Raw genomic sequence first — 14,028 nt, forward strand, 5'->3', positions numbered from 1 at the left:
AACAGGGTCAACAATCCAACATGGTGGTGTAGGCACTAACTTCCTGAACAAGATCTCTAATGTTCAAGAAATATAACCAAGAATCAATAAGTGGGACAGCATCAATTTAAAAGCTTCTATATTAAAAAAAAGGAATGATTAAGAACATGAAAAGAACCTACAGAATGGGAGGAAATCTTTTCCAGCTACTCTTCCAACAGGGGAAGAGAATATTTAAAGAACTCAAAAATAGGGGCTGGGGTTTTGGCTCAGTGGTAGAGCGCTTGCCTAGCACGTGTGAGACACTGGGTTCTATCCTCAGCACCGCATAAAAATAAATAAATAAAATACTGGTATTGTGTTCATCTATAACTGAAAAGAAAAACTCAAAAATATCCAGAATATTTAAAGAACTAAAAATAAATGTAAATAAATAAAAAAACTAAGTAACCCAGACAATAAGTGGGCAAAAGAGCTAAATGATATTTCTTAAAATAAATACAAATGGCCAACTAATACATGAAAAGGTGCTCAGCCAGGCATGGTTGTGCATGCCTGTAATCCCAGCAGCTTAGGAGACTGAGGCTGAATCACAAGTTCACGGCCAGTCTCAGCAACATAGAGAGGCCCTAAGCAACCTAGTGAGGCCCTATCACAAAATAAAAAATAAAAAAAGGGGTGGACATGTGGCTCAATGGTAAAAGCACTTCAGGTTCAAATACCACTACCAAAAAAAAAAAGAAAAGAAAAAATGTTCAATATCTTTAGCAAATGAAAACTACAGAGATTCCATCTCATCCCTGTTGGGATGGCAATCATCAATAATACAAATAATAATAAATGCTGGCAAGGATGTTGGGGAAAAGTCCACTCATACATTGTTGGTATAATTGCAAATCAGTACAACCATTTTTTGGAAATGGTATGGAGATTCCTCAAAAGACCAGGAATATAACTCCCATATGGCCCAGGTATTCCACTCCTCAGTATTTATCCAAAAGAACTAAAATCAGCAAACTATAGTGATATAGACACATCAATATTTATAGCAGCACAATTCACAACACCAAATTATGGAACCAGCCTGGGTGCCCATCAACAGATGAAAACATTAATAAAATGTGGTGTATATACACAATGGAGTTCTACTCAGCCATGAGAAGAATAAAGTTATGGCATTTGCTAGTAAATTGATGGAAGTGGAGAACATCATGCCAAGTGAAATAAGCCAGGCTCAAGAAGTCAAAGTTGAATGTTTTCTCTCATATGTAAAGGATAGAGTAAAGTAAGGGGGTGAAGGGGGTGACTTCTAGCTCACACACACACACACACACACAAAAGATCAGTGGAGTCCAGAAAGAAGATTGAGGGGGAAGGAAGAGGGGCAAAAAAAGGGAAGAAATGAAGAATGAACTTGACAAAATAACACTATACACATGTAGAAATATACTGCAATGAGTTTCACCTTTATACATATACACATGTGTGTATGTACACACACACACACACACACACACACACATACGTCTGGTACCAATTTAAAACACAATAAATAGAAGGAAGACCAGTAGAATAGAGGAAGGGAAATAGTCCCGGAGGGTAGAGGTCAGGGGAAGAGGAAACCCTGGAATTGGAATGGAAGAAATTAAATTCCTTGCATGTAGGATTATGTCAGATGAAACCCACTATTATGTATCCCTATAATGCACTAATAAAAGTGTTTTTAAAAAAGAATGAAAAGACAAAAAAAGCCATGGGTACACAATGATGCTCAAGCAATAAAAATTAAGGTGAAGAATGCAAAAACGGGGCTGGGGTTGTGGCTCAGTAGCAGAGAGCTTGCCTGGCATGTATGAGGCACTGGGTTCGATTCTCAGCACCACATATCAATAAAGAAAATAAAGCTCCATTGACAACTAAAAAGATATTTTTTAAAAAAATGCAAAAACATAGTGATACAAATCTAGAGGGCTGAGATGGATGACAATCAAAACCAGAATTTCACCCAGAGAGTGGCTGATTACAAGGTAAATGGAATATCCGACCTCACAGGGTGCCCACTTCTATAGTGAGAGCATTAATTCAGAAGCAGTGGGATCCTGAAATTGGAATGGGAACATATGGGAGGACCCTGATGAAACTGGGGACATTGAACCCTAAGCTCTTCATCACTAGTAGAAACAGTCTCTGCACAACTCTCTCTCTCTCTCTCTCTCTCTCTCTCTCTCTCTCTCTCTCTCTCTCCCTCTCTCTCTCTCTCTCTCTCTCTCCCTCTCTCTCTCTCTCTCTCTCTCTCTCTCTCTCTCTCTCTCTCTCTCACACACACACACACACACACACACACCCCTGTTCTGAAGAGATTAACCATACATTGCCCGAGGAAACTTAAAGGCCTCTCCCAAGGAAGTCAAATTGCAAGACAGGGCTAATTCTCCCCTGGATCCAGATCCACTACTCTTCTCAGTTTCTAAATCTATAACTAGACTCAAGACCCAGGAGGCCCCTAAAGAAGATGTACAGAGCAGACATGGTGGCGCATACCTGTAATCCCAAGGAATTGGGAGCCTGAGGCAGAAGGATCATGAATTCGGGACATCAACAATTTAGCAAGACCCTTTCTCAACATTTAAAAAGCTGGGGGGGCTAGGGATGTGGCTCAAGTGGTAGCGTGCTGACCTGGCATGAGCGAGGCCCTGGGTTCGATCCTCAGCACCACATAAAAATAAATAAAGATACTGTGTACCTAATTCAAAAAAAAATAAATATTTTTTTTTTAAAAAAAAGCTGGGGATGTAGCTCAGCTCAGTTGTAGAGTACCCATGGATTCAATCTCCAGTACCAAAAAAAAGAGAGAGAGAGAAAGAGAGAGAGCACAAAGTGTGACCATCTATTAATATAAGGCCACCAAGCAGAGATTCTGCATTTAATGTTGCAGCTCAGGGAATCAGAAAGGATAGTGAATGACTGGTCGATTGGCTGAAATCTGGACCAAAGTGTGCTACGTGTAAATGAATTTGAAATGTCAGGGCTGCCTAGGATGAGAGGAAGAGATTCTAAGGCTTAGAAAGTTTAGACTGGAGGAGTGCATTTGTCTGTAAAGATCCACTCACTCACTCTGAGAAGGTCCAGGGGACACATGCTTCCTCAATACTTTGAGAGAAAATTTGTGAGGGGAGCCCCAACATCCAGGAAGAACTTTATGATTCTCTTCCCTGGAGGCCAAAGCTTACAGCAGGCACTGCTGCCACTGAATTAGGAAACCTAAGTATCCTGTGAATAACTGGATCCCAGGGTGGGAAGCACCACATAATGTCACCCACTTTCAAAGGCAAGGTAGGCATGGTTATTGTAATAGACGACAGGGTCAAAAGAGCAATCAGAATCGTCTGACCTATGGTGTTGGCTGAGTTGGTCGCCATGTTCCTAGAAGTGAAATAGATGGGAATCTGGAAGCACATGTTGTAGATGGCTTCGTCAAACTCCCTGTTCCAGAATCTCTCACAAATCATTGTACAGGGGGAAAAGATTCTCACAGATTGGCTCAGATCGCCTTCTCTGTTCCAACTTGCCATGCCCACCAAACAGAACCACTGAGGAATGAAATCGACAAATTATGCTACGTGCGTGTATAGATGTAACACAGTGAATCCCACAATTATGTAGAATCACAATGCATCAATAAAAAAAGAGAAAGAAAGAAAACAGAATCACATGTATAAAGAGTGTTGCTAGGAAGCTATGTCCATAGCTTTTAGAAAAAGTTAAGGACTTCAGAATAAGGAAAGGTACTCTCTCACAATACAGCTACTTTCTCTGTAGGAGCCTAAATTATTAAGAGTTTTCCATGCAGTTTGCCTCTTTCTTTTAGATACTGAGACCACTATATTATAATTGCAAACTGTCTTTGAGAACTGTCATCCCTCTTGAGCCATTGTTTAGCATCTCAAAATCCTTTTACCAAGGATTCTTTATACCGGACTTCTTAAATTCTGGGGTTCAAATCTGGCTCTGACTAAACTCCTCTTGTCTATGGTAAACTCAAAGGAGGGTGAATAGATTTTTCCCAAGGTTCCTGCTCTGTGCCTAAAAGGCAACTTAATTTCAATAAGAATATAAAACCAGCAAATATCTCAATAACTGAACATCACTTGGAAAACTAGATCATGGAGATATAAAGCCCAAATGCCTTTGTTTAACTAATTCACATCATTAAATTGATGGCATAATAAAATCTAGCAACAGAAAATAGTTAAGTACAAGTGGAGACCATAAATGACAGAGTCCAATGTTATTAATGCCTCCCCCCCCATGTCCCATGGAAATAATAGGGTTAGCCATTATAGAGTTCCATTAATGTATTTTGATTTCGTGACAGAGTGGGATATTCAAACTTACTTTTTCTGCAAATGTTTTAAGTTGATTAAACTTCTTAAAGATGATTGGGATAAAGGAAAGCAGAAAACATCTTTTTCTCATTGTTAATGTGGTTTTTACTGAGACCTTTCTACCAGATATAGTACTGATGCTTTTATTATTAAACTAGGTATTACTCTGTGGTTAATACTTTTATAAGCACAGAAACTTCCTTGATCAAAATAGACAAGTGTTCATCAAAAGTATATTTTGCAAATTAAACTTGAGTTAAGACAGCCAGAATTCCAAGCTGAATCATAAAATGTTTATTTTACCTCGCATCTCACTAAAATTACAAAATTGATATAGTTGACACTTGAAAATTTTTAGTCTCAGAGTAACCTACCTACTTAACATATTTTGTGCTGTCAAAATTTATGTTTTAAGTGGGTTTTGCTATGGAAATGAATTTTTTCAGCTATTTCATTGTTAGCAATTATAGTCATGTTATTCCTCATTCAGTTGGCATATAGAAGATTTCATTTGCCCTAGTTGAAGATGGTACACTGCTGTAAAAGAAAAGGACCATCTTGTCAGTGGTGTGCCAGAGCTTGAATGTACTGGCTCTACAGGGACAATGGTTACATTTCTAGGAATTTTGAAAGTCTGTTGTTAAACACAATTATTATTAAAACAAACAAGAAATAGAACTTCCTCAACTTGATAAAGGACAGATCCATAAAAACTGCACATTCTTACTCCAAAAAATATCATCCTTATTTAAAGAATGAAACTTGCCCCCTAACATCAAAAATAAGACAAAATGTTCACTTTCCCTTAACTGCTTCTATTCAACATTGTACTAGAAGTTCTAGCCAGGACAATTTATCAAGAAAAAGAAATAAAAGGATTTAGATTATAAAGAAAGAAGTAAAACTATCTCTATTTGCAAACAACATGATTCTGCACATAGAAAATCCTAGGAAATACACATATACACATACACACAAAATTAGAACTAATAAGCAAATTCAGTTCTATACACAAAAATTAATTGTATGTCAGTACACTAGCAATGAACAATCCCAACACAGAATTGAGAAAACTTATTATTTCAAATAGCATCAAAAAGAATAAATACTTAACCCATTTTGTCTCATCATCTCAGACGTAGAATACCTACAAAAACTTAATTTGAGCAACAAATATATCACTTATGGTAAATTCGAAGTACTTGAGTATTTATAATGCTTGCTGAACTGAAAACTTGAGTCTTGATGAGTTGAGAATAAATCTTTCGCACATGTCTATAATCCCAGCAACTGGAGAGGCTGAGGCAGGAGGATTGTGGAGGCTAGCCTGGACAATTTAACGAGACTGTCTCAAAATAAAAATTTTTATAAATCTGGAGACTGCCCCTGGGTTTAATCCCAAGTATCACAAAATAAACAAACAAACAAACTTTAAAATTTTTTAAGTCTTTTGCAATGAAACATGTTAGAAAGAAATTAAAGACCTAATATACGGAAAAATGCCTTGTTTTCGTTAATCTGAAGACTTAATATTATTAGGATACGAGTACTACCTAAAGTGACCTACAGTTTCAACTTAATCTCTATCAAAAGCTGCGTGGTAAGAAGTTAACTTTATTCACAAAAAGGTCTAATCTTTATCCTCGGGTACAGGAAGTTCATCTTTATACTTCTGGAATGTTCTACCTGTTAGGAGCATCTCTGTTTGCCTGGGGCTTTGACTAATGGGCTGTTATTGTGATTTGTGGTACGGATATACTTTTATCAGTTCCAAACAACAGAGAAAATGGAGACTAAAGGTGTCGGCCTGAACCTCCAATTTATTGCCGCCTCAAGCCCCAGTAAAAACTCTGGACACCAAAGACTCGGTGATGAGCTTCATGGGTGGCAAGACCCTCTGAACACTGTCATTCATACATTGCAGTGGGAAGAAAGAAAAGCTATTTGAGACTCCAGAGGGAGAGGATGGCAAGAGATTTCATATTTGTACTCCTCCCAGTTTTACTTATTCATCTCTTCCTTTGGCTGGTCCTAATTTTTATCTTTTTGCTATAATAAAATGTAATCATAAGAACTTTCCTAAGATCTATGCATCATTATTGAACTATAAAATCCGAAGCAGGTGTAGAAAACCCTAAACTTTTAGCCAGCTTGTGTGATGTTCTTAAGGCTCTTTATGTGCATTGTTTGGCATGTTGGATTCATTATGTCATGGTATGATAACAAATACCTCTTCCCAACTACTGTGTTGGTTAATTTGATTTTATTACTTGAAATTGACTGTGTATTTATATTACAGAAATCAGCAAATGGCATGAATTTGATCTTAATTTTTTTGCTGATAGTGAAACCATTAACAATACAAATTATACATAGAATTTTAGTTCATGTTTGGTATCGACTATAATGATACAGATCATTACATTTGTGAATAGCATCAAAAGTCAGGAAATTCTCTTATTGATATTCAAAAATTATTATCCACAAAGGGGAATGAAGGAAAAGGAGGGAGGATGGGATTAGGGAAGACTGTAAAATGAATCGAACCTAACTTTCCTATGTTCCTAAATGAATACACGACCAGTGAAACTCCACATCATGTATAATCACAAGAATGGGTTCGAATTAAAATAACTCACACTCCATGTATGTATGTATGTCAGAATATACTCTACTGTCGTATATATCTAAAAAGAACAAATTAAAAATTTTTTTAATTATTATCCAATTCAAGCAAAGAAATCACTGACATCATGACAAAAGAATAAATTTCAAACAAACATTTCACTGTTTAAATTTCACATTACTCATTATTGTAAATGAAAATAGCAACCAATGTTCCAGTCAGAACTGCACTCATTCATCAACTGCAATCATAGCTTTGCTATGATTGCAAGCATTCAGAAAAAATCAACAACAGCATTCTGTGAAAATCAATTGGCTATATAAAATTTATAGTAGAGTATTATACATCTCATTATTAACTGTAAGTTGTATTCTGCACATATTTTATGTTAGCAAAATTCAAAGTAAACTTACATATGTGCATATACATTTAATACACACATGCACACACACATAATTTTGGGGGAGAGTTGTTAATCATTTACCAACATATTTTAGTGTTATTTTCCTGGAGGAAATAGTTCTAGTCATTTGATAAACAATTTCACAATAAGTGTAATTGCACAATTGTCTTTAATAATTTCAAGATGTAGAAGACAGACTGACAAGTAAAACATTCACCCTTGATGTCTCCAAGTTCTCCAGCTTTTCTGAAAAATGATGATAGACTAGTTCTGCAATGACTTCATCCTGCTTTTTAGACAGACTATAGAATTTATTGAATTATCTGAACATGTGCATGTGGTATATGTACTTCAAAAACAAGAAATATTCTGTCTTTTTTAGCCACTCAGACATATCCCCTTCACAGGAGTCAAAGATAACTGAGTCATAAATGACCTAAAGCATTTCTGAAATTTCTCAATTCATTTTTCTCTCACCTCTTGCTAGGCCACTATTTTTACCTACTTTAAAACTCTTGGCTCTGTGTCCTAATTCTAGCCTGATTCCAGTCCTTGGGCTGATTAGCAATCTGTAAAGACTAAAGTCAAAAACCATATTAGGAGTAGGGGAGGGGGAAAAAATCCAAACCGTAGAAAACAGAAAACTTGCATTTCTTGGATTTTTTTTTACCTGATAAGCAAATAAGGGACTATTTTAATACATTCTCCTGCTGACCTTTAAAACCACCCATCCTTATGTATGGCATTAGAAGCACATAATGAGATTAGTATTTAGAGATTTATGAGAATAGGTCAAGTTAGTCACAAGCACATTTTCATTTTGGTTCACTGTATTTTCCGCCTTGGCATTTTGCAAAGCAAAATCTGTGTACTGGTTTCAAAGAAATGCAGCAGCAAGAGTATTGTGCTGACCTTTTATCTCATTTTTCCCCTAGTGTGGAGGTAACCATCAATAAGCATTGTGTATATTGGAATTAGGCATGTGTGTAAACAAAAGGTCTCCTGAAATGGCCAAGAGGGAGAAGAAATTGAAATCCAATTCAGATGGTCTTTAAGATGACCCTCCCGAAAGGCAACCAGGATTATGACTTTGCCACTTCCCAGAGGAAAACTGACCACAATGGAAGACAGCCACCCAGGACAAGAAGAACAGGATGTGCCTCATCTGACTCTTCATCAAGGGTTATTTAAATGCCAACTCAATTCAGGAAGTTGACATTGATGATGGCAGCTGAAGGGATCTCTCCTGCCTTGGAACACACTATCCTGCTTCTAGGGCACTTGGGCCACCAAAGGCCAAAAAGTGTTTGGGTGAGCCGAAAAGTCCCCCCGTTTTTTTTTTAATTTGAGGGGATTCGCAAATTAAACCATGAAGAAGTCTACCTTAAGTAACCACTAGATCGGTTTTTCTCAAAAAACTTCCAACTCTAAATAAAGATCCACAATCTCAAACAAGGGAGGTTTATCCTCAGCCAATATCAAGTCCTAAGAATGCAGAGATTCAACCAGTAGAAATGTGAAAGACAGTCACCTCTTGCTCTGATAAACTTGGGGACTCTGGAGGTAAGGGCATCTCTGCACAGAGGTTATTTATGTCCCTGAGCCTAGATCAGCTGTTTGTGCAAGGCTGGTAGAGGGGGGGGAATCATGTTTGCCTCAGGAGTTTATTGCAGGCAAATTATCCCTGGAAAATACTGCTAGGAAAAGTGCTGACTAAACAACATCTATATTTACACAGTTAGATATTCATTAAAGCAGAAAATGCCCACTAAATTTAGAGAGATGCTAAGTGCCAGATTCAAGAACACACCAGTGCAGAAAAGTTGGCTCAAATTTGCCCCCAGAGTGTACCAGGGATAAATAAGTCACATTGCATGGCAATAACTTTTCCCAGGTGACCCTGACTACAAGATTGTCAAATGTACCTTGCAGAAAACAAGCTTTGTTTTTTTCCCAAGGAACATAATGAGGTCAGATAGTAGGATTTTAGGCAAGGGTAGTACCAATTATGTCTGAACTGCTGCTATTTCGATGGGTGGGCCTCGACGAGAGTAATCTTTTAGTATCTGATATTCTCCATTATTTTGACATATTATGTGGCCAAATGGTATTTGCAAGCCCTTCTCTATGAAAGAAGCAGTCATTTTATGTAGGCTAGCCGAATCTTAGATTTGAGAACATGCAGAGAAAAGAAGCACTGATGTGTCTTCTTCCTTCTTACATAAGAGAAAACTAGGCCCAGGGAGGTAGGTAATTTCCCCAAGATCATAAAGTGAGAGTGTTCACAATTCCTCAACCGTCAAACTCTTTCTACTTAAATTATGATTCACGAAGCGGTAGCAGCTGTATCTGGGAGCGTGTCTAAAATGCAGGATTTCACGTCCCACCCCAAACCTGCTGAATATTTAATCCACAGCCTAAAGAGAGCCACAGTGATGTGCATGTACAATAAAACTCAAGACGCATCAGACCAAGCTGTATTGCCTCTTTCATGTGAACCCTGCTCTTACTATGTTGATAGTTTGGGAATCAGGTCCAAAGAAAAGAATGTTTGTGTTGAAGATGAGAGGCAATAGAAATAGGAGACTCTGGAGAGCCTGAGACACTTTAGGAAGGTAAAGGAAGATAAAAGATAAAGAGAACCATGGGAAATTTGGGCCCTGAGGGCACCATCAAGTTTTAAATCCAATAAGAGAAGAAAATTCTAGATCTGGGCAAAGAAGGTAAAGATGGAATAAAGGGACCAGAAATAAATTTTCCCTTCTTTTTCAATTTTTTTCTACAGGCCTTATCATTAAAAATACAACTGTATTTCCATATTAAACCTTAAGAAAAAACTAATGAGATCGGCAAATGTCTACTTCTCTCTAAGTCACTTGAGACCATAACCAGCCAGCTTTCTTCTGAGGTTTATAATTGATATTTAGAATGATGATTCTATAGCGTGCAAAATCTACAAAGTCATCTGGCCATTATGTTTAGTATTATTCAATTATAAGTAAGTTTTGTTTTAATTCTTGAAAATCAGATATGTGTGACAGCTTCATTTATTTTTAGCTAATTAAAATCCCTGTTCCAAAAAACCTAACAAACCATGGAATTTTTTTTTTTGGTACTTATGATTGAACCCAAGAATGATTTACCATTGAGCTACATCCTCCCCACCCCACCCCCTCTCTCCCCCTCCCTCCCTCTCTCTTAATTTTGAGACAGGGTCTCCCTAAATTGCTGAGACTGACCTCAAACTTGCAATCCTCCTGCCTCAGCCTCCTGAGTCTCTGGAATTAAAGGCATATGCCTCCAGCTGGTCATGGAATGATATGAGCAATCTTAAGATATGAGCAATCTTAAAAGACATTGATTATAGTCACACATGTGATACCCGAATCCCCCAGACATAGGTTCATTGCCGGGCCTCAGAACAGGAGAGTGCTTGACATTGAATGGATACTCTGTAAGTACTAGTGGAGTGAATGAATAAATCCCTCAAAGATGTCTTCCTTCCAGCTTCCCCTGAAATGGAAACTACATGATTCTGATACTTTGTGGGGAAAATCTGCTTATCAGAAATTCCTCCTTGACATTCTGCAAATCCTTCCTTCCTGCAGCTCATCTCTAATCAACTCTGGTTCTGGACAGAACAAATCTGTTCCCTTGCCCACATGACCACCTTGGGCTATAAGCAATTACAATGCCTGCCCAATCCACACCTAGACCACTTTAGGATTACCTCTGTCTCTGTGTATAATGCACGGTTGACTCTTGATAGATATGAGGTTCATGGTCAATTTTTGCCTCAAGTCTTCTAAGATTTCTTCATCTGTGCACCAAAAACTAATGGAATATATTCAAACCTGGATCCAGGAGTTCTGGGGTTTCGGGTCTCTTGATGAATGGCTTCTGGTTGTTCCATATACAATACGGACAGAGGACAAGCATGAATCAGCAGGGGAGTAATATTTTAAGATCCTTCCCTTAAAAGGCTGCCCAGCCCCATTCATCTCTCCCTTTTTCCCCTTCTGCAGCATTAGGCACAGTTACAAAGAACCTCACTGATTCCAATTCCCTGAGTTCCATTTTCAGGAAGGCATATTATGATTGATCTCACTGTGGCTAACTGAGAGGGAAAATCCACTGGGTCTCCCTGGGCTGCCAATTGGGTCTCACTGTGAAGCCCTATTCATTTCAGCCGACAGGTACTTGACCTTCCCAGGTCCTGAGACCGTCCAGCATTCTGCCTGAAACCACAAAGGTATTTCACCTGAGGACCTCAGCATGGCTCAGAGAAAACAAAATCATAAGTGAACCCTGGGAGGGTTTTTAAACAAACCTGGGTAAAAAACAGAGCAAGTGAGAGAGAGAAAAGAAACAAGAAGGAAAGACCACTGGTGGAAACACACAGAGAATGAAGGGAGAGAGAAAATGAAGGGGGAGCAAAATTGAAGGAACTCTTAGGGGAAGGAACAAGAGAGAGATGGGAGCTACAGTCTTCAGACAGAGAGTGACAGAATCTCCAATGGAGAGAGGGATGGGGAAAAGACACACAGTAGAAGCCTAGCATTTTCCAACCTTTGCAATGGAATCAACATGTCAGCATATGAAAAATTGGCCTAGAAAATTTGATAGTTGTAGATAGCGCCCAGGCTCTTGGGAGATCAGAAATCAAGACCCACATAAATCATCTGCCTAATCTCTCACTTTATAGGCAAGGAATCTTGAGACGTAGACAAAGGAAGTCCCTTAACTCAGCCAGCAGCTGCTTGGTATCAGCACAGACATAATAAATGACTCACCTAAAAAATTGCTTGTGGCCAGAATTTATAGCCTTTTCCTAGCCTTTCTGAACATGACCAGAACTATGTGCCAAGGCTACCCAAAAATTATTTTAGAAAATAAACTACGGCCACATACAGTGACTAACTTACTGCTGTGTGGAACCAGATGCTTCCTGATTATGGTCGTGATATAGGATGTAGATAAAAAGAACCACCATTACCTCTTTTTCCTGTGCTCTGAAGCCCACAGAATGATCACACCAATAAGGACTCGAATCAGAGATGGAAATAGTCCTATAATAAGCAATGATTTCCCCTTCCCTGATCATAAGTTAGCCAGCTAACCATGAGGCTTCTAAATACGATGCCTCAGCAGGAATCAGCTAATGACATTTTTTTTTTCCACCTCAAGATAAGCAGCCTGCACTATGCTAGGAAATCTCACTCAATGCTATTCAGGGAAATTGAGGTCGGATGAAATATAAGCCTCCTATGGCACTTTTTTTTTTAATGAAGCATTTTTTTAAGTTTAATCACAAGGTTCAATATCAGCATCTCCACACATAGGTATGGCTCCTACCTGCTCCTTTGAACAACCGTTTTCTTTTAATCTAATCTGAAATCTTTGAATGCAGAATTAAATTTCCCCCTAGCTAATCAGGCAGAGAAAGGCTACTGTTGAGACAAGAGTTCAGATAACTATCTTTCTCTCCAGCCATAATCATTTGCAGAATTTCTCACCCAAGAGGCAGGGTTTGATTTTTATGGGCCGTTTTGATATGGTTATAAGTAGTGTTTCATGGATTGTTTTTATAAAAGTTATTGGCTTCAGTGTATTTGAAGAAAACCAAGTATAAGGAACTAAGGTCAGAGTGATTAGGCAGATGAACTATTTCCCCAGAATCATCCAGAGAACTCCTTCCTCACAGAAAGCCATTCTATATGTAAGTGGATATGTATACACACAGTCTTATAAAATAATGATAATAATAATACAATAAAGCAGCTGGGTGCAATGACGCATGCCTATAATCCCAGTGGTTCAGGAGGCTGAGGCAGGAGGATGGCGAGTTCAAAGCCAGCCTCAGCAAAAGTGAGGTGCTAAGCAATTCAGTGAGACCCCGTCTCTAAATAAAATACACAATAGGGCTGGGGATGTGGTTCATGGCCAAGTGCCCCTGAGTTCAGTCCCCAGTACCCCCCAAAACATACAATAAAATAAAATGATAATAACAATAAAAGAGATGAGCAAACTGCTTCTTGTATCAGGCCAGATAGTAAATATATGAGCCATTTTGGACCATGTGGGCACAATGAACCCAGGGGCACTGTACCACTGAGCTGCAATCCCACCTCTTTTTTTAAAAAATTTTATTTTGAGATAGAGTCTCACTAAACTGCCCCGGCCAGCTTCAAACTTGAGATCCTCCTACCTTAGTCTCCTGAGTAGCTGGAATTAGAGGCATATGCCACTGCTCCAAGTAAGGGTTAACAATTTCTTAATCTGGATTTCCATAGATCCACGTGGCAGAAACCACAAAACTTCAGGTTTTAAAGGACCCTGACACAGGTGACACTTCAAAGCTGAATTTACTTACCCAAAGTTAACTCTACGTGCTATAAATTCAAAAAGAGAGAAGGAAAGGAAAAAAAAACTAACAAAGAGTATAGAAATTAACCTGCCATTCCATTTAGTTCAACCTAAGCCTAGTGCAAGACGGAAACCCGAGATAAGAGGAGTGAGCTCTCCTGTTTGCTCAGTCACTAACTTTTCCTGATTCTACCCGTTGAGTTCCTCAGGAAGTCTGGAACTCTCTAGAACTTTCATCCCATGAGTACTGTGTCCCACAATACTCTAGT

Source organism: Urocitellus parryii, chromosome 16 (assembly GCF_045843805.1).
Source record: "Urocitellus parryii isolate mUroPar1 chromosome 16, mUroPar1.hap1, whole genome shotgun sequence".
Classification (NCBI taxonomy): Eukaryota; Metazoa; Chordata; class Mammalia; order Rodentia; family Sciuridae; genus Urocitellus; species Urocitellus parryii.